The sequence below is a fragment of the Lissotriton helveticus genome, chromosome 7, assembly GCF_964261635.1.
Source record: "Lissotriton helveticus chromosome 7, aLisHel1.1, whole genome shotgun sequence".
NCBI lineage: Eukaryota > Metazoa > Chordata > Amphibia > Caudata > Salamandridae > Lissotriton > Lissotriton helveticus.
In genome coordinates, this window is record NC_136068.1 from 580,235,029 (window position 1) to 580,262,296 (window position 27,268).

Here is a 27,268-nt window from a genome sequence, read left to right on the forward strand (position 1 = left end):
AAAATTAAGGACTTTCTTTCCTGTCGCTTCCCTAAGAAGCACATCTGTGGATCTGATGGTAAATAAGTATTACTTTCTAAAGGGTGAAACAAACTTTCTATGTTTCAGTTAAGCTTCTATGCTTAGTTTCAAAAGAAGTTTTGTAAGTGTTATAAATAAATGCATGTAAAGACAAAAGGAAATGAATGAGGCTTGCTTTTCATATGTAGAAACAACAAAAGAGTTAGTGAATATTATTCAAAAAATTACTACATGTAAAAAATTATTAAAAGTCATTGCACTAAAATCGTTTTTGTATTATTATGATCTTTAAAATGTCTAATAACATTACTGTGACAATTCAATAATATTTAGCAATGTAAAAAATTACCCTGTGCAAAGTGTGCATTAAGATTTCGATGTCTAAATGGTTAAATATATTGTGCATCAAAATTAAAAAGGTGAATATTAGTTTCTCTAACAATGACAATATTACTGTATCCTAGTGACAAACTTAAAATATGATTTCTAGTATGGCCTTATGGCTGCAGTCTCAAATACAATTAAAAGTTACACCAAAGAGTAGCTCTAGAAACATGTGAATTACATCACATGCCTTAATGCACAATAGTTCTGGGCTCATTATGGCATTGTGAAAACTAACATTTTGAGCCAGTTCTTTAGGTGCTAGAAAGCACAGTGTACAAGAATACAAAATAAAGAGCAAAGTTACAACCTACCTTTAAAATATCAGCACACAGGCACGGAGCAGGGATGCTCCTCAGTCATGATTCTCGAAGAGTCACTTTGAATTGTAATGGTCACATGGGGATAATGTTGCTCAGACAAGGCACAGCAGGTTTACGGGTCAGAGGCGAAGTTTTGTATTTAGCAGACTAGCACTGCTGAAAGCAAAATGCCCACACTGGAGGGTTTATTTCTGGCAGGCTTGCTCTGGCACTTCAACCTTAGAAGACATTCTGAAGGAGGGGGCCAGAACGAAGAGAGAGAGGAGAGGCTCTGCTTATTATTTTTGGCAAAAGACAAGGCAGGTTCTATGAAGCCATAAGAGAGAAGGAGAGACAGCTGCGTCTGTGGGCCATGTGCAGCTCCTGACACAGAGAGCAGTTCTGCCATGCATACAGAAATAATGGTTTCAATTTAAGGTTACAGTGCCAGGACTAGATGAGGAGGCAATAAAATAAAGTTTGCATTCATGCTCTATCATGTTAAACAGCACAAAAGCTGAAGGAATAGGTAGTTGGTCATTGGATTATTGTAAATTCCCCTAGCTATTTACCTCCTACAAGTCTGTTCGTGCCCAGCTGCCAGAGGGGGTAAGCATTGTCGACAGGAGGTCCCCTGCTTAGGTTACCTACTGTGGAAGCAGGATAGGAGACTAGCTCATACATTAATATTTTTAGAGTTTCCCGCTACACCTATAAGATGAGAGCATGGTCATAAGCGCAAAACAAGGTTGTTCTTATGCAGGGGAAATCATTTTAGAGGTGTCTGTAGTTTTGCACAATAGTGAAGGTTCACAAAGTAGAAGCTGTATCGTGATTTCTATGACTTATTAAGTATACATTTGTTAAAAAAAATAGTTGTTTTGAAATTCCCTTTTTTTATGTTCCTCAGATAAATAATATAGGGGTGTTTCTGAAATTGAACATCCTCTTTTGATTGATTATTTGTATGTTGTGTCTACAGATTTCTATTCTGTTCACTAACAGATATCTGCTGCCCTCAACCACTGACAAAGGGGGCAGGATATCAGATCCAACCAGGTGACTAAGTGCAAGTCTAATTTGGAGCCGAGGTGAAGGGACCCAGCCCAGGTGTTGCTGGCCACTATAGCAGCAGTGAAGGTGGAAGGCTGGAAGAAACGTGTACCCTTACCACAGTTGGATAATCCTTGGGTGAAAGATGGGGTCACCAATCAGGACGGAGAGTTGATTCTTCGCTTTGTTCCTGGTTTTTATGCCTAGCTAAGAGAGGCACAGACTGATAACAAGAGCAAGGAGGTTTTGCCTGAGGGGACCCTCTCTGAAACAAGGGTTGCTTCAGATACTCCAGTTTCTGTGCATAAGGCCTCTGAGACCCGGTCCCCAAGTGAAAGCAAGTCTGCACCTTTATTTGTTGATAAGGAGGTGTCTGGGCACACTAGGTACAATCTGAAGCCCGACAAAAGAGAAGTGTGCCAGCAGGGCAACACAAGAGTTAGGGAAGTGCTTGAGTTTAGGGTACAGGTGCTGTGTCTCTGGTGCCTGTTAAATTAGAGTGAAAAATACTGGTGCACTGCCTGAGACACTGGACAGGATTGTTGAGGATATTTGCCCTGGAGGGTGATTGCCCTATCCTGAAAGTAAGACTTTTTCTTTAGCGTGGGCCATGATTTTTTTTTCTGGGTTGCAAGTTGTGCAGCTCCACCGCCGGAGAAGTGAACACTTGATTAACTATAAGAGCCCGCCTGTGAGGCTCAGACTGACACAGGGAGAAGACTTCCCTCTGGCTGGTTGTACAGTGGCTTCAATTTCCCAAGTACTTTTTTGTTAGCAATGCACCCCTTTGGTCATCCCATTTTTTAGGAGGAGCAGTCCTCTGCAGCTACTCGTGGCCCGATGTTCTGTTCCCTATGTATTTCTACTTGTACCTCATGTATACCAACTAAATAAAATGCCAAGAATGTAAATGCCCGGACAAAATAAGAAAACTGATGTTAATAGATATAGGTGATAACTTTCATGCATAGTGAATGTCTTCAGCTAATGCTAAAAGGTAAGTATGTGGAGATCGCAGATAATTGCTGTTAGCATAAGCTGAAGCCATTTTTGTTGTGTCAACCATTTTGTTAGCCATGCGATTCTTCTGTCTTCACTGTTGCTTGCCTTTCTATTCTGCTTGAGTCATCAACTGTAGTTAACTCCTTCAAGACTGAGCCGGAGCACTGTGTAAGCTCTGAAAGGCCTGTAGCTGCTAGAATGAACCTGTTTTAGAATATAACTGTCAGGCTATTTCAACTTATGTAAGCAGTTCTGTCTTGCCTCGCACTTTGCTGTCTAAGTGATGTTTGTCTGACCATGTTAGCCGATAGCTATTCCTGTGTATGCCTGTACATTCTATGTGAATCTCCAAGCTTACTCCTCAACAAATCCAGTATATAACACCCATGGTTTCTGTATTCCATGGACTACCTCCTACAGTGCCTGAGGGTGTTGTATTGAGGTAGTCCCTCTCATGAGTGATTAATAAACTTCTTATTTGATATTACAGCTTCAGGGCAAATCTCTACTTTGTTAGTCTAAGGACCCGTGGACAGAGACAAATGAACTGCTGCACCGGTGGGCCCTTTAAAAGGCCCATTTCCACAACTTTGCTGCCCCTCATCCAACCACTCAGTGACGTACTGGAGTAATCCAACAGATCTATCCAATACAGGTTTGGCAATTTCGAAACTTGGTGATTAAAATGACCTTCACAGCAGTAAACATTATCTGATCCCTTACGTTTACCATCAGTATGGTGTTCCTCTCCACTGGGGGCAAGTGTTTCCACAAGCTTTCTACCCTATGCTCTGGAACCCCATGCATTCTAAGGGCTGCCTCAAAGGCAGAAAACAGTGTATCTATACCATCCCCAACTGCATAGCTGGGAACCAGGTCTTGTGGTAGGTGAACTATCACCTCTTCAGTGGACACTCAGTGCATGCTGCCACACTTGCTACTGGATTCAGGTGCTTGCTTAGCTTCAAGCTCCTTTAGTCTCCTCTCATGAGCCATTCTCTTCTCCTCCATGCCCAGTTTCTTTTCTATAGGGCCCTCTGGGCTGCTGCAGCCTCCATCTTGAGTTTGGTCAGCTGCAGCCTGAGGTCTCTTGCTGCCTTCTCGCCAACTCCTTCAGGAATAGGCCTTTGGAGAATACACTGCTCCTTAGCTGGGCTAGAAGCTGCACACCAGTGAATCTGCTACCCTGCCTTCTGATCCTCAGGATGTTGCAGCTCAGGGTCTGTGCCTAGGCCTTCCTCTGCTTTCTCCAAGTCCAACTCCTCATCCTCCTCCATCTCTGGGACTGTTTCCTGTAGCTGGTGATCCTCCTCCCAGGCAGTCTGGGCATTCTGGAGATCCTGCTTTTTGGTACCATTAGTTACTGGTAAATTCCACACCAATTTAGAAAATCAGAGATACTTTTATAAACAATTTGAGACCAAATAACAAAAATCCAATTAGGAGAAACAGAGTTTTACAATGTTAAATGTTTAAGTAAAAATAGGGCCAAGAAGCAGAAATCTCTATTTGTGGGTATCGTGTTGTGCTAGCCCAGGTCAAAGGCACAAGTTCAGGCCTAGCACGATGGAGTGTGGCCTGGATACAGGCACCAGGTTAGTCCTACTTAAAAAGTTACCTTCTCAAAGACTGGCGCATGGAGTGCAAACCTTCACGATTTCACAGGAGGAGCTCAACTGATGCCAGCCAAGCAGTTGCACAGAGGCCATTGGAGCTTGTTGTGTCCCTGAGGCTCAGAACAGAAGGGCAGCCAACTGACCCTGTAAGTCACTCTGGTAGTAATGGATTTAAGGAGATAATCCTATAAAGCTCTTCCAGATGCGTTATCAGTATTTCGGAGTATGCTTCAAAGAATTCTACCGGCAGACCATCCGGGCCCGGTGTCTTATTACGCGAGAGCCCAGCCATGGCTGCCTTAATCTCCGCCCTAGTAATGGGTCCCTCTAGGTCCTTTGCCATGCCAGTCGAAGGTGGTGGGTACGGCAGGTCTGTAAGGAAGTCTTCAATATAGGACTCCTCCAAGTGAAGGGGCGCACTGTACAGTTCTTCATAATGCTTACTAAAGGCCTCACTAATCTCACATTGTGTAGTTGCAGTCTCTCCCCCCGGCAGATTAATGCAGCTAAAGGCAGTGATGGTAGGGTCATTTCTGATCAACTTAGCCAACAAGGTACCTGACTTATCTGCATCTGCGTGATGTACTTGTGGGTAAGATCTGTAGTCTATTAACCTCAGTGTCTCAAGTAATTCTGTATGTTGAATACGGAGTTCTTGCAGGTTTGTCTGTTTCGCGGGGTCGAGCGGCTGCTTCTTGCTCTAGTCGTGAAATAGTGGTCTCTGTGTCCTGTAGTTTTTTAAGTATCTCCTGCCTGGCTCCCACTGTGGCGCTGATTGCTGCCCCTCGGACAAATGCCTTGACGGCTTTCCATTCGACCAGTACTGTAGAAACCGTATTATGATTCTCCATGAAGTAGTTTTGAAGTGTAGGGGATAGCGTGATATGGCAGACTGGGGTCCTCCAGTGTTTGAGGCCATAGTCGCCATGTAGGAACCGGGGAAGGCACTCTACCCAAACTAAAAACTGTCTCTAGAGGTTTATGGTCCGAAAAGGTCTTTGCTAAGTGTGTAGTGTCCACAACTTGATCCGCTATGGAGGTGGAACACATAATCCAATCAATCCTGGTGTGTAACTGGTGCACCGGGGCGAAAAAGAAATACTCCCTGTGAAGCGGATGCTTAAATCACCATACGTTACACTGGGACCAACCCTCCACCCAGTCGCATAGGGCTTCTGCCTGTTTACAAACCATTGTGTCCCTCAGGGGTGGATGAGAAAGGTCTAGTGACGTATCCACGACCGCATTACACTCGCTTCCTATGAGCCATGGATACGCTTCCCACCCCGCAAAATGGAGTTCAGACTCAGGAAATATTTGTGTTGGTCATAATTCGGAGCATAAATGTTCCCTAAAACAAATGCCGAACCATCTAGGGTGCCACATATGTACCTGCCCTGTGTTCCTACCCGCTTGTCCAACAACACAAAGGGTATTCCCCCCTTTATCCAAATCGTCACCCCAGGGGCAAATGCAGAATAATTTGTGGATATTACCTGCCCTCTCCATTTTTTCCTCATTTTCGCAGCTTCCGCCTCCATTAAATGCGATTCCTGGAGGAAAACCACCTACGCCCCCCGGAGCAACAAGAAAGCATGCACTCTATGCCTTTTATGTACAGAGTCCAACCCTCTGACGTTCCATGTAACAAATTTATATTTATCTACTAACCGTTGCGCCATCCAATCCCGTGAATCTCCTACTGTGAATGAGATCATGCAGCCGTATGATGTGTAATAGTATCAATATGCCAGAACTATGGAACCCCCAACCTATCCCAAACACCAGATCATGCCTGCAATCTAAACCAGGCAAGACCAAACAAGAAGAACATTGAAAAAGAACATTATATATATGTAGCAGTTGCAAAGTGGGGGTTGGTAGCCCCCACCATCATGTAGGTAAACATTAATCTAGACTGTCCCAGAGCCCAAGCGTAATATTGCGAGCGTTACAGAATACATTAAAGTGTATAGGTAGACCAAACATCAAAGGATACTCAACTGTTGAGGGGACGACTCCCCGTCCATGCGCCTCCTGGCAGGAAATCATGTCCTTGCAGGCAGCGTGAGAGAGATGCTACTATCCCAGTATTCCGTCAGCCGTTTGTGCTGTCACTGTAGGAAAGAGCTGTAGGCTGTTCTCCGAGTCCGAGCCGACTGTACTGTGGTCTGACGACTCCGACAGCCTGCGGGAGTAGTTGTCTCTGAATGTATGGGCAGCTGTCAGGACCGTTTCTTTGCCAGTTTGGACTTGCTGCTGTGTGGGCCCAGGGAAGGGCAGCGCATTGGCTGAATTGGCCCCTTGCTGCGATCGGCAGTGTCTCGACGTCCCGGGTCCTCGCATTGTGGAAGAGGATCGGCCTGAGCGTTGCGTAGATTCCAAGACCTCTAGCTATTCCTTGACATCTTCCGGACTTTCAAAGAAGTAGTTCTTCTGTTCGTAGATGATCTTCAGACTCGCTGGGAATAGTAACGCGTATTTGAGATTCATTGTGCGTAGCTCCCTCATCACCTTCAGACAAGAAGAGCGTCTGCGCTGAACCAAAAGCGTATAGTCAGGATGTAATGAAATTTGGCAGTTTTCGAATTGGATCTGTGATTTTTCACGTGCTTTTTGTAACAGGACGTCACGGTCCCTGTAGTTGAGGATTTTCACGATCAGGGGCCTAGGCGGGTGCCCCCTCCCTCGGTTTCCCGGTGCGGATCTGGTGCGCCCTTTCGACGCAGAAGTAGTCAGAGAGACCCTCTGGGGCCACATGTGTACGGAGCCAATGTTCCATGTGCGTCGTGGCCTCATTTCCTTCACTCCGTTCTGGCAGGCCAATTACACGGATATTATTGCGTTGTGCCCTGCCCTCCGCGTCCGCTACGCGATCCATCAGCCCCGTGACCTGTTTCCGTAGGTACTGGAGCTGACTCGCATGTTCTCTATTTTGCGGCACAGGTCCTGCAGCGTGGAGCCATGATCCTTCACTGTATCAGCCAGCTTAGCCTGATCCGCTTTTAATAAAGTCAAACCAGTAGTAAGGGCGCCTATTTGCTTATCTTTGGCTCTATGCAAGTCCCGAACCTTCTTCAGTATGAGGTCCAGCTTATCCGGCGCATTCTCTTCTTCTGTGGGAGGGACTGTGTTGAGCGATTGCATGCTCTGGGAGGAATCACTTTCGTCCGCTCCCTGTGAGTTAGGAGCCAACGCCTCCTGGATTTTTCCCCTCTATCGACCCATCGTCTACGGGTGAGGTGGTACGATGATCAATCTCCCCTGCAAGCAGTTTGTGCACCCGATGGCCAGGGGCTCTGGAGGTGCCGAGGGGGCGTTGTTCAGGCAGTAGCGCAGGCCGTTTACTAGTTTCCACCCCTCTTGGACAGGGGCTATACCCAGGCCGTGAGGTCAGGTCAAGCAGCAAGTCGAAGCCGCAGCACTGTGGTGCGTTGAGCCTCATCCACTCACAGCTCCAAATATGGTGATTAATCTGGGCTGTCCGCGGGAAGAAGGAAATCCATGAGGTGCAGGGCGAACCCCTTGGGGCACCGGAGAGGAGAAACGATTGTGCTCCAGGCCACCGCTCAACCCGCAGTCCTCACCACTATGCACTAAGCAGACTGTTATGGCCCAACAAGGGAGTAGTTCAAAGGCATATCACCTGCATCATAATCGTTATTCGAATTCATGCCGAAAAGAGAAAGCAGGGTGTGCAATTGTCATTGGGGAGGCAGATCAAGTGGAGGAAGTAGAGCCTCAACTGTGGCGGCTGCAACTTCGATCAAGGTCGAACCAGTGCAGACTCAACATTGGAGAGGACAATCGGGGCATCATACTCCAGTGTCAGCATCAGCCTCAATGCACCAGGAACTGGTGTGGACCGGGGTGCGAGAGGAGGATTCAAAAGTGGTGCTGGAGGCGGCCCTGGAATGGGTTTCAAGAGTCAAGCTGGTGCTGAGGGTGAACCTGTCCATGGTAATCTAGGTGGAGAACATTTCAGTTCCACGGAGGCCGCATGCCCAAAAGGGAGTAGGCAACGATCAGAATAGCTTGGCCATGCAATTCTTCAATTTGTTTAAGGGTGACGGAAGGTCCCCAAAACTCTGGTTGTGCCGGAACAAGTTGCAGGCTCGGCTCTGAAGTCGAACGACTTCAGGAGCGGGATTGAACCTTGGAACGATTCTGGAGCCTTCTGGATCTTGAAGAGGACCAGGACTGAACTTTTGACTTGGACCAGTTTTTGCGGACGTTTAGCGCATACAGAGTCCCCGTTTTGGCAGCACTATTCAAGATAGAGGATAACCCTTTCAAAATATATACATTTGGCGTCCTGCTATGCTTGAAGGCTGATTCCCGGTTTTTGCAGGACTATTCGAGATAGAGGACAATCATTTTTATAATAGATACATTCGGCGTCCTGCTCTACTTTGAAGGCGGATCATCCATTACATCTAGAGATTTTCCGTCCAGCCAACTCTGGCATTCTAGAAATATCTTTTGGTCTCAAATGTATCCTAAGCGTTGTTTGAACTTTGAAGCATCTCTGGCGACCCACGACACCTTTGTCTCTGATCTATAATCATTCACCCTAGATTCATTCCGGCTCTGGTTTCGGGACGCTGTATCCGTCTTTATCAATAGCTACCTGTGGAAACAGTTACAACATCTTTGGACTATTTTATCGCGTCCTCATGGTTTTGCGGACAGTCGCCAACTTGACAAGCACGTCAGCGACTGAGCGGGTGTTTCCCTATCGTATCTGCGGAATTTGTTTGGGGTTATCCTGATCTGTGAAAGACATTGGGCTGCCACTGAGGATACCGGCGAGGGCATTGAACACCGGGCTGCCTCGTAGTCCTCCCGCCGCCGCACCTGTAATCTGCGACCGCCGAGAGGAGGACTACGCTTCCCTAACTACATCGCGGCAGGAGCCGCCATCGCCCGACCCCGCCCCGGACGCGCTACTAAAGCGCGAGTCACCCGCCTCGCGGGACGCGAGCAGGATGCAGCCGGGCTAAGCCCGGGCAAAGTGCGGGCCCTCTTAGGCCCTCAGAGGCCAGGCCGCGCCACCCCCCCCGTCGAGTTGGACACTGGATATAGGACCACCTATATCGGTATTTACCTTCTTGTTGCACAACAAACTGTCCCGTTTATCATCTTAGCCTTTTTGTTGAACAATGGTACGGACACTCAGGAAGGACCGTAAGGTCACCATCGCATCCACTGGTGGGGTTGCAACAGGCTCCATCGACCAATTCCTGACACGGGCTAAGGTGGTTATAGAGAAAGAGATAGCATTAGTGGAGAAGCGTCTGTCGCTGGATCTTTTAACAGGGAAGCACTCTTCGCTTGGCAAGATAGCAACGTCTGTAACACCCGAACCTGTACCAAGCACTACCCCACTAGTCACCCTGAGTCCAGTGTCAAACCATTCACCAGAGGGAATTGATGGCACTGAGATGTGTTCCTTAACGAGCTCCACTCCCATTAGTTTGACCCCTCGTGCTTCTCACGTTTCTTCACCTGCATTATCCATCTCACCTGCTTTATCTATTTCTTTATCACAGCTACCCCGGTCCGCTACTACTGTACATGCTAATATTGAAACACATGATATCTCCAACAATAGCATTAGTTTTGTTAAATCACCAGCATTATTGTCTTTCCCACCTGTTATCTCCGTGCATGTAAATAAAGAACCCCCAGAGATTACTGCTATTGGTAACATCAGTATTACTGATCCACCTGGTAAAAGAAAAAGAGGTGCCACTCCACCAAAGAAGGCACCAGCAAAAAGGCGTAAAAAAGTGCAAAGGGCTCTTCGAGAGCCTGTACCACCCGTTACCCCACCTCTAGTAGTTAGTGAAAATCCCCTTTTAACCCAACTAGGGTGTAGTGAGGCGAGTTTAGTGGAGAAATTGGAAAAGCTAGTCAGGTCCCTAATGTTACCCTTACTTGAAAGGACGAAACAGCTTACCTCCAAACTAGATCATATAGAAAGACTAGTCACTGGTAATACAACCAGACTTGATGTCATTACTACTGCCCTAAAACAGCCAAAAATCTCACACCCAAATACTGTAACACAACCTACAGCCTTAAACCCCCAAATTGTTAACAAGAATCCCAATGCGAGTACTGCCTTGGTTACCTGCCCTGCGACATCTACGTTACACAAAAGTACCCCAGATCCCACTCTAAAGGGGTCTGCTAGTACTACAGCTACTAGGGCAGGTACTACGCCCAAGAATCAACCAGTTTCACGTGTTCAAACAGCAACCAACTTGCCTAAATCACAGGGTGACACAAACAATATACATATATCCCAACGAGCCCCTTGTGTAAACCTCCCCCGGAAGCATTACCCTATACAATTATCATGGTAGGAGTACGCGCAATTGGAACCGATAAGCGGGAAGCATACAGGGATCTGAAGCATAAAGTCATTTACTGGCTAAACACCGATAGAACACTTCCCCCTTTTCCAATACAGAGATACTCAATGTCAGGAGGGTAACTTGGGTAGGAAAGACTACTAAGGACTTGGATGGCGATTGTGTCATTGTGAGTTTTAAAGATCCCTGGGTGGGTGATTTTATCCGCAGGGAACCAAGGTGTGGCAGAGAGGGGGATATCCAAACTCTAGATCTACACTACTTTTATCCTGGCATGAGACAAGGACCCTCTTTACATCACCACCATTCCTACGGAAGGGGGCAACACGCAGGGAACACATACAACAGGGCTATGTTTCATTTACCTTTATTAAACCGTTTTGACCCTCTCTCAGATCTAGAGGGAGTGGACTGACTGTCTTGTAATGTTGATTTGTCTGTAACTATTAATTTTTGATAAAATCTCCCAGAGGGGCTCCAACTATGGAGCGATTGTGGAAACCTTAGATGATGGGCGGGAGGAGGGCTATGAGGAAGTGCAGGTTGCAAACACCGGTAATCTGTACCCGGTCGAGAAAATATTAGCTAATACTAGACCTACTATAAACAATCTAGCCCTGGTCGGGGCCCCCCTCGCAACTTTGGAGAAAGATCAACACTCATGTAACTCTGTAAAAGCTCCATGTATAGAGACATATGTCCCACCCAACCCTAACAACACGCATACCACTGATACAACATCTATAGGTAGTCACAGGTTATCCGCACCGCACCAATTATTACACGTAGCAGGAGCAGGCCTGAATTTTATAACTTGGAACATAGCAGGCATAAATAGCAAATTTGACACCCCATTTTGGAATGATTTTATTTTAAAAGGGCACGACATAATATGTCTCCAAGAGACATGGTATAGAGATCCAATTACTGTTGAAGGTTATATTCCATTTTTCATTAATGCCGAGGAATCGGTTGCTGGTAGGGCAAAGGGAGGCCTATTGACATTGATCTCCACCGGGCTCACTGAATTCAAATTAGCCCAACATATAGAAGTTGGTACTTATGCTTTAATAATCTATCTTGAACATCAACAAACTAATAATTTGATGATTATTAACTTCTTTAATAACATTTTAATACAAACAGAGACCTAGTGGTACGAGAAATAGACATAGCAATAGATAACCTCCTTACTAATTATAGAGATTGCCCTGTCATTCTTTGGGCAGGTGATTTTAACCTACAAGCTTGTGTCGATGCCCAAAAGGGGATTTGTGGTACCATTTATGACCCAGAGGACAGAAGTACCCAAACCCAAAATCCTTTCTCACATGACAAATATGGGTTGGCTTTGAATAGATTGGCCGCAAAATTAGAGCTAGAGCTTCTGGATCGCTCCAAAAAGAGAGGAGCCAATAGATGCCCAACTTTTATGGGCAGGAATTACAAATCCAACATTGACCAAATCTTAATATCGAATGGTACCGCATATCGCGATTTATGGATTGAGGAGGAAGTTGTGAGCGATCACAACAGCATTTTACTAACCCTACTCGGCTGGGGGCTCAAAACCCGTATACATAGCAAGCCGACCCAAGAAATTTTGACCTACAGACCTAATGGCCCTAGAATTAAGTGGGCGAAAATCAACCCGCATAAACTGTTAGCGGAGATAACAGATACATGTGGTGAGGACATAAGCTATTGCCTCAAAGATGAGTATAATCCGGCAGATATGTTACTTAGGACCAATAAGATCCATGTTACCATAGAGGGCTTACTGACTGGTAAGAACCGTAAACGCTTCCCTAACTACATCGCGGCAGGAGCCGCCATCGCCCGACCCCGCCCCGGACGCGCTACTAAAGCGCGAGTCACCCGGCCTCGCGGGACGCGAGCAGGACGCAGCCGGGCTAAGCCCGGGCAAAGTGCGGGCCCTCTTAGGCCCTCAGAGGCCAGGCCGCGCCACCCCCCCCGTCGAGTTGGACACTGGATATAGGACCACCTATATCGGTATTTACCTTCTTGTTGCACAACAAACTGTCCCGTTTATCATCTTAGCCTTTTTGTTGAACAATGGTACGGACACTCAGGAAGGACCGTAAGGTCACCATCGCATCCACTGGGGGGGTTGCAACAGGCTCCATCGACCAATTCCTGACACGGGCTAAGGTGGTTATAGAGAAAGAGATAGCATTAGTGGAGAAGCGTCTGTCGCTGGATCTTTTAACAGGGAAGCGCTCTTCGCTTGGCAAGATAGCAACGTCTGTAACACCCGAACCTGTACCAAGCACTACCCCACTAGTCACCCTGAGTCCAGTGTCAAACCATTCACCAGAGGGAATTGATGGCACTGAGATGTGTTCCTTAACGAGCTCCACTCCCATTAGTTTGACCCCTCGTGCTTCTCATGTTTCTTCACCTGCATTATCCATCTCACCTGCTTTATCTATTTCTTTATCACAGCTACCCCGGTCCGCTACTACTGTACATGCTAATATTGAAACACATGATATCTCCAACAATAGCATTAGTTTTGTTAAATCACCAGCATTATTGTCTTTCCCACCTGTTATCTCCGTGCATGTAAATAAAGAACCCCCAGAGATTACTGCTATTGGTAACATCAGTATTACTGATCCACCTGGTAAAAGAAAAAGAGGTGCCACTCCACCAAAGAAGGCGCCAGCAAAAAGGCGTAAAAAAGTGCAAAGGGTTCTTCGAGAGCCTGTACCACCTGTTACCCCACCTCTAGTAGTTAGTGAAAATCCCCTTTTAACCCAACTAGGGTGTAGTGAGGCGAGTTTAGTGGAGAAATTGGAAACGCTAGTCAGGTCCCTAATGTTACCCTTACTTGAAAGGACGAAACAGCTTACCTCCAAACTAGATCATATAGAAAGACTAGTCACTGGTAATACAACCAGACTTGATGTCATTACTACTGCCCTAAAACAGCCAAAAATCTCACACCCAAATACTGTAACACAACCTACAGCCTTAAACCCCCAAATTGTTAACAAGAATCCCAATGCGAGTACTGCCTTGGTTACCTGCCCTGCGACAACTACGTTACACAAAAGTACCCCAGATCCCACTCTAAAGGGGTCTGCTAGTACTACAGCTACTAGGGCAGGTACTACGCCCAAGAATCAACCAGTTTCACGTGTTCAAACAGCAACCAACTTGCCTAAATCACAGGGTGACACAAACAATATACATATATCCCAACGAGCCCCTTGTGTAAACCTCCCCCCGGAAGCATTACCCTATACAATTATCATGGTAGGAGTACGCGCAATTGGAACCGATAAGCGGGAAGCATACAGGGATCTGAAGCATAAAGTCATTTACTGGCTAAACACCGATAGAACACTTCCCCCTTTTCCAATACAGAGATACTCAATGTCAGGAGGGTAACTTGGGTAGGAAAGACTACTAAGGACTTGGATGGCGATTGTGTCATTGTGAGTTTTAAAGATCCCTGGGTGGTTGATTTTATCCGCAGGGAACCAAGGTTTGGCAGAGAGGGGGATATCCAAACTCTAGATCTACACTACTTTTATCCTGGCATGAGACAAGGACCCTCTTTACATCACCACCATTCCTACGGAAGGGGGCAACACGCAGGGAACACATACAACAGGGCTATGTTTCATTTACCTTTATTAAACCGTTTTGACCCTCTCTCAGATCTAGAGGGAGTGGACTGACTGTCTTGTAATGTTGATTTGTCTGTAACTATTAAATTTGATAAAATCTCCCAGAGGGGCTCCAACTATGGAGCGATTGTGGAAACCTTAGATGATGGGCGGGAGGAGGGCTATGAGGAAGTGCAGGTTGCAAACACCGGTAATCTGTACCCGGTCGAGAAAATAAAAGCTAATACTAGACCTACTATAAACGATCTAGCCCTGGTCGGGGACCCCCTCGCAACTTTGGAGAAAGATCAACACTCATGTAACTCTGTAAAAACTCCATGTATAGAGACATATGTCCCACCCAACCCTAACAACACGCATACCACTGATACAACATCTATAGGTAGTCACAGGTTATCCGCACCGCACCAATTATTACACGTAGCAGGAGCAGGCCTGAATTTTATAACTTGGAACATAGCAGGCATAAATAGCAAATTTGACACCCCATTTTGGAATGATTTTATTTTAAAAGGGCACGACATAATATGTCTCCAAGAGACATGGTATAGAGATCCAATTACTGTTGAAGGTTATATTCCATTTTTCATTAATGCCGAGGAATCGGTTGCTGGTAGGGCAAAGGGAGGCCTATTGACATTGATCTCCACCGGGCTCACTGAATTCAAATTAGGTAAACATATAGAAGTTGGTACTTATGCTTTAATAATCTATCTTGAACATCAACAAACTAATGATTTGATGATTATTAACTTCTATAATAACATTTTTAATACAAACAGAGACCTAGTGGTACGAGAAATAGACATAGCAATAGATAACCTCCTTACTAATTATAGAGATTGCCCTGTCATTCTTTGGGCAGGTGATTTTAACCTACAAGCTTGTGTCGATGCCCAAAAGGGGATTTGTGGTACCATTTATGACCCAGAGGACAGAAGTACCCAAACCCAAAATCCTTTCTCACATGACAAATATGGGTTGGCTTTGAATAGATTGGCCGCAAAATTAGAGCTAGAGCTTCTGGATCGCTCCAAAAAGAGAGGAGCCAATAGATGCCCAACTTTTACGGGCAGGAATTACAAATCCAACATTGACCATATCTTAATATCGAATGGTACCGCATATCGCGATTTATGGATTGAGGAGGAAGTTGTGAGCGATCACAACAGCATTTTACTAACCCTACTCGGCTGGGGGCTCAAAACCCGTATACATAGCAAGCCGACCCAAGAAATTTTGACCTACAGACCTAATGGCCATAGAATTAAGTGGGCGAAAATCAACCCGCATAAACTGTTAGCGGATATAACAGATACATGTGGTGAGGACATAAGCTATTGCCTCAAAGATGAGTATAATCCGGCAGATATGTTACTTAGGACCAATAAGATCCATGTTACCATAGAGGGCTTACTGACTGGTAAGAACCGTAAACATCGACCTAACCCAACTGGTTGGTTTGATAATGACTGCACTGAGGCATTATCCTCATTAAAACATGTGATGTCAATCAAACCAAGATACTTGGAACAAATTAGGGAAAAACGGCATGTCTATAAAACTAGGCTCGCAACAAGGAAAAAACAATTACAAGATGAGGCATGGGAAAAATTAGATATGGCGGCAAACTTTTATGGGAGACAATTAATTGCCCTTTTCTAAAGAATGACACAATCCCTGTAGTAACCTCCAGTGTTAGTTGTGTAGATTGGATAGAGCACTTTTCCAAGGTTTTTAATTCAGATGAATTGATTGTATATATTGGATATATTTACCTACACTTAATTCACGCTGCACCTATTGCACCTATCTCACCCTGCTCATTAGCGTCACCTAACGCATTAAATTGCAGTGGACATATGTTTTTGCTACAATATTTCAGCAGTATTATACGCATAGCTGATTGTTTATATATATAGTTATATACCTATGTATGCTGCTCCCATCGCTTTTTATGCTTATAATGCACCTAGTTGCTAATACATATTTAGCTCACTCACTAGTGCCTCTTCTGTCCCTGTAACATATGGTCTGCAGCTATCTCCTGTGACCCATGTAACATATTGTCCCACTAGTGCCCTTTCTGACACCTGTAACATATGGTCTGCAGTTGCCTCTTTTGACCTATGTAACATACCGTCTACAGGCATTGGTAACATTTTGTCTGCATCTATCTGCGATCCTGCACATCTCCTCTGCTCAATCTCCCACACCCACCTTGCACCTTCCTAACATGGATCACTGCGGCAATCACACATTTAAAATAATCTACCCACCCGCACTCACAAAAAAAGCCGCTAAACGCTTTAAACACAACCTCCTGAGGTCCCACCCTGAAAGACCCTTTGCCGACACCTACTTCTCTCCGGTTAAGGGATCCCTGAACACCGATATTATCTTCCACACCGCACTTAGAGCTCAATGGAGAAAAACCTTCCAGGCCTTGCTCAACGTCTCCACCATCAGGAAATCCGCTCATGGACTATCACTCTCCATCGCTCCATCCAAACGCTTCCCTGGCAGTACAGCCATTACTATTTACAATAACGGGATTGTTCTAATTCAAGCCACAGACAGGAACCTGGAACTACTAGACGACCTGTTCCCCACTTTCAAAGAGCGCCTCTCAAATCGGCGGCCCTCCACTCATACCCCAATACAACTGAACCAGAACTCCTCACTTCCAACTAACGTCTCAGAACGACCCACCGCCTCTGACCCTCACAACGCGACTCTATGCCTTCCCAATTACCCCTCCAATCTCTCCACCCCCGCCACTCCCTACACCCGCGCCGCACCTAGCTCCCCCCCACCCGTGTCCTCTCTCCCCCAACTCCCTGCGCCCCCCCTCCTGGCCCCCACTCCTCCCTCAACACCCCCCACCCTACTCTTTGCACTCAAACAACTCCTGTCATACACACCTCCCTCAACATCTCCCTACTCACTCCCTGCACTCCCGCCACTCCTAGCCCGCACTCCTCACTCAACGGCGCGCCCTCCAGTCTCTGCACTCAACGCACTCCAGACCTACACCCCTCCCTCGACATCTCCCCCCCCACTCCCTGCACTCCCGACACTCCGAGCCTTCACTCCCCCCTCATCAGCGCCCCCCGTATGCTCGGCACTCAACCCAGGCCAGACATACACCCCACCCTTAACATATCCCCCCCGCCACTCCAAGCCTCCACTCTTCCCTCAACAGTTCACTCCCCCCACCCTTAGCCCCCCCTCCACTCCTGGTCCCCACTCCCCCCTCAACATCTCTCCCCCCACTCTCACTCCCCATCACTACACTTGCCCCCCCGCAACGACCAGTCTCCACTCGTCCCGCATCTGCCTCACCCCGCCTGTCGCTGATTACCCTTCCAATAACTCTAACCCCACTCCCAACGTCACGCTGGATATAATCATGACCACCCTCCTCCAAGTGAAAGAAGAGCTCCACTCGCTCAAAGAATTACTCCTCCCGCACCCCCCCCGCACGACCACATGTCAACGAATGAACAACACCCCCCCACATCCTAGGCACCCCTTACATGGGATTTCTATCCCCTCTCGCAATACCTCCAACAGGCCTAAGCGCACTATCAAGACACTTCCTAACCGCCCCTTACATTGGACCTCTATCCCCTCTCGCAATACCGCCAACCGCCCCCAGCGCGCTATCAAGACTCTCTCGGACCGGGACATACACACCCTACTCAGCACATATGTCCCGGCAACCCAAAACAGCTTAGCCACCACGCACATGTCCATTTCTACGATTCTCTCCAACCCCAGTAGGCACCCCACGTATAGCAACAGAGGCTCTGTTCCCAACAACCTCACTAAAGTCCCTCTCACTACGAACCCTCCACCTCCCCCTGCACCCCCAGTCTCAAATGCACACTTCTCAACTGTAGATCGGCCCAAAAACTCTCGACGGAGGTCGCTGACCTCATCCTGTCTAGGAACCTTGACCTGGCCATACTAACTGAAACATGGTTAACCGAATCCTCCAATCCTATCATGGATATCCTAGTCCCCCCCCCAACTACTACATCACTAGACTTGACAGGCCCAACAAGACAGGTGGCGGAATCGCCTGCATTTACAAGAGCAACCTCTCTATTAATAAAGTCACCGCCCCTTCTCTTACCTCCTGTGAATACTTCTGCCTTGATGTCACCAGTGAGAATAAACCTGTATGCTCGTTACACATCATGTACCACCCCCCGGGGGACAACCTCGTCTTCTCCCAACAACTCATGGACACAATATTAATCAACGCAGGACGGCTACACACACAAATTTACCTTGGTGACTACAATCTCCATTGGAATGACGGCAGTGACGCAGTAGTTAATAGCCTCAAAAGTTTCCTTACCGCCTCTGACCTCACTCAAATTTGCAACACTCCGACACACGACAAAGGCTCGACCCTCGACCTGGTCATTTCCAAAGAAGGCACCACTCAACTCGACTCAATACAACCTTGTGACTGGTCAGACCACCATATTATAACATTCATCATCAAGGAAAAGGTAAAACTCATCCCGGTGCAATACGCCATGCCCAAAGTCTGGAAAAGAGACATGAGGAAACTCAATCCAAACTCTCTACCCCCCAACAGCTGCAATCTCCTACTCCCCCCTACTGACACCTCTGACGTGCTGGTCCTAACTGACCACTATCTCAACTCCATGGCCACAATAATCAATGAGGCCGCTCCAATGCAATTGAAAAGAGTATCCACGAAGATATCCAACCCCTGGTACAACGGGAGTCTCAATGAAGAGAGACGGGCTATGCGATCGGCAGAGCGTACCTGGAGATCAATTCCCTCGACATTGCATCTCAAAACTCTTAGGAAAAAGAGAAATGCATACTTCAGGAAAATAAAACACTCAAAGTCAGAGTTCTTCAGAATCCAGCTAGACCAAGCTAAAAACCGTCCAAGTAAATTGTTCGAACTAATCCGATCTCAATCTAAGGAACAACCCCCAGCTGTCGACATTATCAGCACTACCCCTTCTTGTGAAGATTTCGCAGCTTTCTTCAACAATTAAACTGACAATATAAAGAGCGACCTCCGCAATGACGCAAGCCTGTACTCAATACCCAACTGCATAACACCCATTGAACTAAAAAACAATGCGACATGGTCATCCTTTGACACCTACTCTGAAGGAGAAATTGGCAGAATACTCAGCACTCTAAAACCATCCAATCACCTCACTGACCCTCTTCCTGCTAACGCCGTAAAAGACTTCATCCCTCTGATACTCCCACTCTGGACTAAAATTATCAATAGTTCACTACAACAAGGAACCATCCCGGACTCCCTCAAAGTTGGACAAGTTACACCTTTACTGAAGAAACCAACAGCCGACCCCACTGATCTAAACAACTACCGTCCGATTACCAACATTCCCACTCTCGCCAAGCTGATAGAAAAATGCGTCCAACTGCAAATGACAAAGCACATAGAACAGTTTGATCTCCTCAACCCACACCAATCAGGCTTCCGAGCAGGGCACAGTACTGAAACCGCTATGACTCACATTATTGACGACGCCATCCAAATCTTAGATCAAAACAATACCTGCCTCCTCATCCTTCTTGATCTCTCTTCGGCATTCGACACAGTGAAACATGAGAGCTTACTCGAACTCCTAAAATCAAGAATGGGCCTATCTGGGACTGTGCTTCGTTGGTTCACTTCCTTTCTACACAACAGGTCTCAAAAATTCAAGAGCAAAAACCTAATGTCTTCCCCAGTACCGGTATCGTTAGGCGTCCCTCAAGGATCCTGCTTATCCCCTACTTTGTTCAACCTAGTTATGGAACCTCTCACCACTCTGTTACAAGCATCCAATGTACACTTTCACATGTACGCCGATGACACTCAAATATACCTCAAGTTACAATCCCCCAAAGACATCCTGAGTCTGAATTCAACGATCAGAAGCACCCAATCCTGGTTGGCTGACAACCACCTCAAACTCAATGCTATGAAGACTGAGTTCCTCCTAATCTCACCTCCCACGAAAATATCTTCCGCACAAACATGGCTTATGTCCAACCGACCATCGTGGACTCAGCTAAATCCCTAGGCATAACACTAGACACCAACCTCAGCATGCAGCAGCACATCAGCAAGGCTACTAAGGGGGCGAACTTCCAAATAAACACCTTGAGAAAACTGAAACCCTTCCTCCCAGCAAAAGACTTCCAAACAGCAGTACAAGCTCTAGTCATCCCTCGCATAGACTATGGCAGCGTGGCCCTCTGCGGCCTCCCCCTAACGACAACTGCACCCCTAAGAGCGTCACTAAATGCGGCAGCAAGACTCATCACTGGATCAAAAAAGCATTCGCATATCTCTCCTGACTTCAAAGCCTTGAACTGGCTGCCTCTGGAAGCCAGAATTCAGCTGAAAATTGCCTGCATGACGCACAAGGCTATACACTTGAAATCACCCAGCTACCTCACTCATAAGTTGACAATCTCTGGTGGGTCCAGAACTACCAGGAGCACGAACAATCTTCTGCTGAAACCGCGAAGATTCCGGAAGGAAAAAACCTACAAACGCTCCTTCTCTGGTATGGCGCCCAGGATCTGGAACGCACTTCCTCCTGAAACGAGGCTCATCTCTTCCTCCCTTCTTTTTAAGAAAGAAGTCAAAAGTATCCTTATGGCTAAATACACTTGAACAATTTCGCTTGATTTACATTAAGAACAGTATTACCAGTATTGTGTTATGATATTGCCTATATATTCCTATGCACGTGTGCTTTGACGTATTTTAGTCCTTCTTTATTTTTACAGCGTTTTGATGGCCGTCGCTCCAACTATGCACTGCTACCTCATACCTGTACTATGCGTACTATACATACTATTTTGTATAATAATATTACTCTGTATTATTTACAGCGTGTGGATGGCCTACGCTCCAACTTTGCCTGCTACCTCATACCTGTACTATTCGTTATATGGGTACTATGTTATATACTATATTGGTGCTATGTACATGAACTTGTTGATGACCTACGCTCCAACTATGCCTGCTACCTCATACCTGTACTATACGTTATATTGGTACTATGTTATATACTATATTGGTGCTATGTACATGATCATGTTGATCTACCTCCCTACTATGCCCCCTTGTTCCCCTACCCTCCACCTGCCTTTGTAAAGCGCTCTGTTATCTGCAAAGATCTTGTTCGCGCAATATAAAACTCTCAAAATAAATAAATAAATAAATTGTACAAAGTTCAGGCCAATGACCAATCATTGCGCTATCCATTACTCTGAACGAGGTCTTGGCAGGACTAGAGAAAAGCAGTGGTGGTAAGGCCCCTGGCCCGGATGGTGTGCCAATAGATTTATATAAACATGGGAAATTACTATGGGCACCAATCCTTACACGTTTTTTTAACGCTGCCATTGAGTTTGAATACCCCCAAACATGGGGTCAATCAATTATTATACCACTATTCAAAAAGGGTTCTAGGGCTGAGGCATGCAATTACAGACCCATCTCCCTCCTTGACTCCTCTATCAAAATACTAAGTAGGGTCCTTCTGGCCAGATTGGAAACTTGGGCAGAAGAGGAGTCCATTCTATCACCGATACAGTATGGGTTCAGGAGGGGGATTGGTACGATGGAGCAATGCGTCAACCTTGACCTCATTATTAATAAATATACTACAGTCAAGGAAGGAAATATCTTTTTATGTTTTGCCGATCTCGGCTCTGCCTTTGATCTGGTCGAACACTCGCTTTTATGGCCTGTTTTAATTGGCATGGGAGCACCAAAAGACATTATATATTTTCTGGCTAGATTATATGAAATTTTAACATGCAAGGTACGTTATGGAACGGCTGGCGAATGCACCCCTTTCTTCAAAGTTAACAGAGGTATAAGGCAAGGCTGCGTTTTAGCACCACTTTTGTTTTCTTTGTTCATTAACGAGGTCGACATGACACTTAGAACTATTGCGGTGGATGCACCACGCATCGATGGAAAGCCTATCCCAATTCTGCTTTATGCAGACGACGCGGTACTTTTATCGCGCACCCAAAATGGTCTGCAGCTCCTCATTGATAGCTTTTCTGCTTTTATAGCCACACGGAAACTGGTAATTAACAAGGGTAAAACTTTCACAATGGCACGTGGGAAAATGATCAAACAGAACAGGACCTTCCTCCTAGATAACGTTTACTAGAACACGTCAAGAAATTTTGCTATCTAGGGATAACTTTCTCTGGGGACGGGGGCTGGACCAGCGAACAGGAGTCTGTACATTTAAAGTTGACGAGGAACATTAACAGCATCTTTAGATTCGCAACCAAGCTGGGGAATCGCAGAATAAAAGTAATGATCCATATTTACATCATGAGGTGTCTGTCATCTGCACTGTATGGGGCCGGTGTTTGGGGACATAATACAAGCAGCTGTAAGCTGCTCCAACACCAGGAAAATCTTTTCCTAAATCGTATATTATGTAGCCCGGCACCCGCTTCCATAGAGATCTCACACAGGGAAGTAGGTTTAGCTTACATTGGTGATCTGGCAGCATTACGACCCCTCTCCCTGTGGAGATCCATCTGGTCTAAAGCAGAAACAGAATTCACACAAACTGTTATCAAGGATTGTTTAAATTTAGACAACCATATGCGTATTCCCTGGTTCAGACACATTCGGTTCTGGTTCAAGACAGTCTTTGACCACGACCCTCTTTTGAATCCAGAATTGGGTATCCAGGTCTCAAAAAAGGAGTTTAAAGATCTGTTCCTGGAAAATGCCAAGAAGGTCAGATCCAATAGATATACATCCCAACATACGTATGCCTTCTATAATGAACACAATACCATAGAAGGTTTTCAACAATATTTGTCAATTGTTACCAGAAGTTCTCACCGATTCGTTTTGACTCGGTTGAGACTTGGCACTGTGCACCATTTAGTGTCTTTCCCTCAAATTAGAAGGAGTAGCACTCTGCCTTGCCCATGTGATGAGACATCTAAACAGAGCTGTTGCCATTTTATGCTCTTTTGCAAATTGTATATTTCCTATAGGAAAGTGTACCTAAAGCCTCTATTCCTAAAATGCAACATAAGAAGTACTAAAGAAACCTTGCAGTTAATGTTTGACTTGAGTAGCGCAGATGTTTGCTTTCATGTAGCTTCCTACATTTTAAAATGTGTTTCCAGTAGGAAATCTATCATTTTATGATCTATACTACCATGTTTTTAGTAATCTTAATAACCTGTATACCATTGGCGTATTGGTTCTATCCTTTTAAAATAACTAATTAAATTGATTAGATGAAATCATCTTATAGTATGAATTTTAACATGTTTTAATTTAGAAATTATACTGATAAATGTTTTATGTGCTATTCCAATCTCATCTGATAAGTTTTGGGACTACGTACTTCGTCACTTTGTCTAAAGGGAATTATGTAATAATGTACTTAATTGTTTGTAATGCATTTTGGGCAAACACCTCAACCCTACCTTTTATACATCGTTTTTATCTACCCATTTTTGCGGATACCCTGTACATGCCCTGGACTCAATATGACATCGGATTTCTTTTAAAATTTAAAATGTATGATGTATTATATGTATTTTTTTCTGTATGCTATATGGTTATATTTACATACCGAATAAAGCATTTGAAATTTGAATTTGAATTTGATTTGACTTGGACCAGTCTTGTTGTGGAGTCTTCCGGTGCTTGACATTGTAGAGTTTCGCCTCACTGTCTCAGATGGTCTTCAGGTTCATTGATGTGCAGTCATTGCAGGCCTTAGTTGAGGCTCAACTCCAGGACCACAGGCAAATTTGATGAGGATCTATTATAAACATTTGTTTGCGACAGTTCTTATCAGGTTTTAAATCTGTCATTTTGGGAGGTGACATGTTTCTTGTACACTGTAATATATTTTTTGTTCCAGTAAGGTTTCAAAGACACAAGATGTTTGTTTTTTTTTTACTTTATTTTTGCTTTTATTCATGAACTTAGTCAACTGGCAGTTTTAAGGCAAGTCACACATGTCAGATTTCACAATGGTAATTACAAGTGAGGTAGTAGGAGGTACATGACATCATACAGTGCTTTAGTATCAGATTTCCGATGCATCCCATTCCCCTTCAACCGTTTGTGTGTTGCATCCACTTATCCAGTCTTTTTCGCTCATTTCTAATCAAGGCTATTGGGATTGTTCAACCCTAGAGCCCCCTTGGCGCCATTATGGGTGGCATCTCCCGCCTCAAGGTCGGAATCCATGTCTGGGTCTTCGTCAGGGGGGGTGGCTAGGAGATCATTTGTTAGTGTTCACCAGGTGCTTATGTCATCCCTCCTGCTCAACAGCATATGTGTTTCCTACGCCGGTGCCCAATCCGCAACATCTTTATGCTTCCTATCCAGTGTTGGGGAACGTGTTGAATGCCATGCGATGGCTACTCTGCATCAGGCTAGAACCTTTGCCAGTTGTCCAAATTTGTAAGTCTTCTTACGTTTCCGTGGTAGTTTGAGTAGCCTTAGCAAACAACATTGGGGAGTCAATTCAATATGCTAGTGAGTCACCCGTCTCAGGGCCTACACTATTAAATGCCAGAAGTTGTATATTGTACTGCAACCCCAAGCCTTATGTTAGATGTCTGCTCCACTGGTGTTGCGCAGTGGAAAGACACGAGACTTAGCTCCGATTCCGCATCTAGCGGCACAGTAAGAAAGTAAATTACGTCATCGTGCAGGAGTGCAGCCTATATATATATATATATATGCTCCGCATTTCTTTTCCGCAGCAGAACGGGGTCAGTGCAGAGCTGCAAAGTGTCACTTACCAGCACACAGAGGTACTGCTGAAAAGTCTGACACCTGAATAATATTCAGACGGTGAAGAATCTGCATCTAGAAGTGTCTGTCAGAAAGAAATGTGTTCACAGTAAACAGATGACCTAGCTGTGTCATGCCAGTTTTATAGTAAATTCAATGCTACCCTTTCTTGCATCAGGGGAATAATGGGGCACTTTGAAAGCGGGAAAGCTGGAGAGTATAAGTGTGTGCTACTTCTTTTCTTACTCATCACTTTCCAGGCCAAGGCATTGCATAGTGTTGGGTTAAGGAAATTCAAACAGAAGTTTTTTTACAATGTAGCTGTTTCGGGTTGACCTTTCTCTACAATAAAGTGTTACATATTGTAGAGGGAGGGGTGCCAATATACAGGAAAATTAGTCTTGGCTGCATGGTACTATTGCTCCAAAGAAAGTACTGAGCCACCTCCCTTGTCATATAGTAGAATCAGCCCTTCCTAACTGATATAGGACTGCCGTTTGGCCCTTATTAATCTCAATAACAAGGTTTATACTTTATTAGAATAGGCTCTTACTAGAGGAATCGGTTAAGTTATGAATACAGCATGTTTGAAGTATGATGATGACAATCCTGCCAGCAAGAGGCAACATCAAGCCGATTCATCATTCTATTGGCAAATTTAAAGTATCAAGACCTCTGCCATAATTCTCTGATAAAAGAACAACCATATCTGTTTGCACAAGTATACCTAGATAGCTCACTAAATCTGTACTCCAGCAGCATAAGAGTAAAGAGCGGCGGGAGATAATGGACACTACATCCTAGTGCCACTGGAGATGATTAACAGTATCTTAAGCAAGGTGTTTTTGAGTCCTCAACAGGTTGGTGCCGAGTATACCAATTTTAACAAGCTATTCACAAAGCCAAACACACAAAAGGTGACTCAACACTATTTTGCCCACCATGCCACCTCAGATTAGACCCAGCCATATGCAGATCAGTCATGATCCTTGTCCAATGGGAACAGTTCAGACTTATTGAAAGCATTCCTTCCACCACCATTTGTGTGTTTGATGTAATGTTCTAAGTGGGCATGGGTAAGCCCAGATGTGGGTCCTTTGAATACTGTGCTGCTAAGACCAAGCTACACATGACTGAAAAGGCTCAATCTGGCCTAAACCGGTCTTGGGTTGCTTGTGTTCCGAACAAGAGAGATCCTAGCTAAGCAGTTTGGGCTGGGCAGTTCATACTGGAGCAGGACTCAGACTGTTTTGCATATGGCTGTGTCTAAACTGAGGTTGCATGGTGGGCAATAGAACTATTGGATGGAATGCTACCCAGAGCAGTTGGCAGTTGTTAGGCCTATACTCACATACCTACCCACGCTCATCCTATCTAGCTCCTCGAACAGACCACTCCAGGGAGTCAAAGGTTTTCTCAACATTTTCCAGGCGTAGCTGATTTATTGGAGAAAATAATGTGCATTATGTTATAGGACGTAGCCTTACCTAAAATAAACCTGACTGATCAGGCAGAAAATTTGTCAACAAGAGAATTGATCCTCACCACTGTCACACAGTTCAGAATACTATTACTAATATTCACTAAAGAGTGTTTTATAAGATTGTCAGTGCGCCTCAGTTTGATAGTTCTATTACGGTAGCTTACCTAGTGATGTGTGGTATATGACCTATCTCCAGCACCTAAGAGTATAGTTCAAGCAAGTGTGGAGTGAAAATATCCTTATACTGAAAGAAGAATTCAAGTGTAAGGCCATCTGACCTGAAGCCTTGCCACTAGCAAGACTGTCTATAGTGGTTTTAATCTGTTTTACTTTGCAGCTCATGTAGAGACATTCTACACTAATTTTCTCCCAGGTCAGTCAAGACTTGCCAAGCGAATCTTCTCCCTGAATAATATGTACAGTAGTGTCTCATTGACCACCACCCAAACTGATTTAATGCTATATTGATGGGGATTCCTATGACAAGGGGATTGATCAGACAACATTCAAAAAGATATTTCATACGCTTGA

The 27,268-nt window shown here is 45.3% G+C and overlaps 1 protein-coding gene across 8 annotated transcripts in view; it reads right to left on the minus strand.

Moving 5' to 3' along the window:
* Nucleotides 1-27,268, minus strand: part of LOC144768773 (uncharacterized) — a 9,320,023-nt gene that overhangs the window by 6,740,335 nt on the left and 2,552,420 nt on the right. The window lies entirely within an intron of this gene.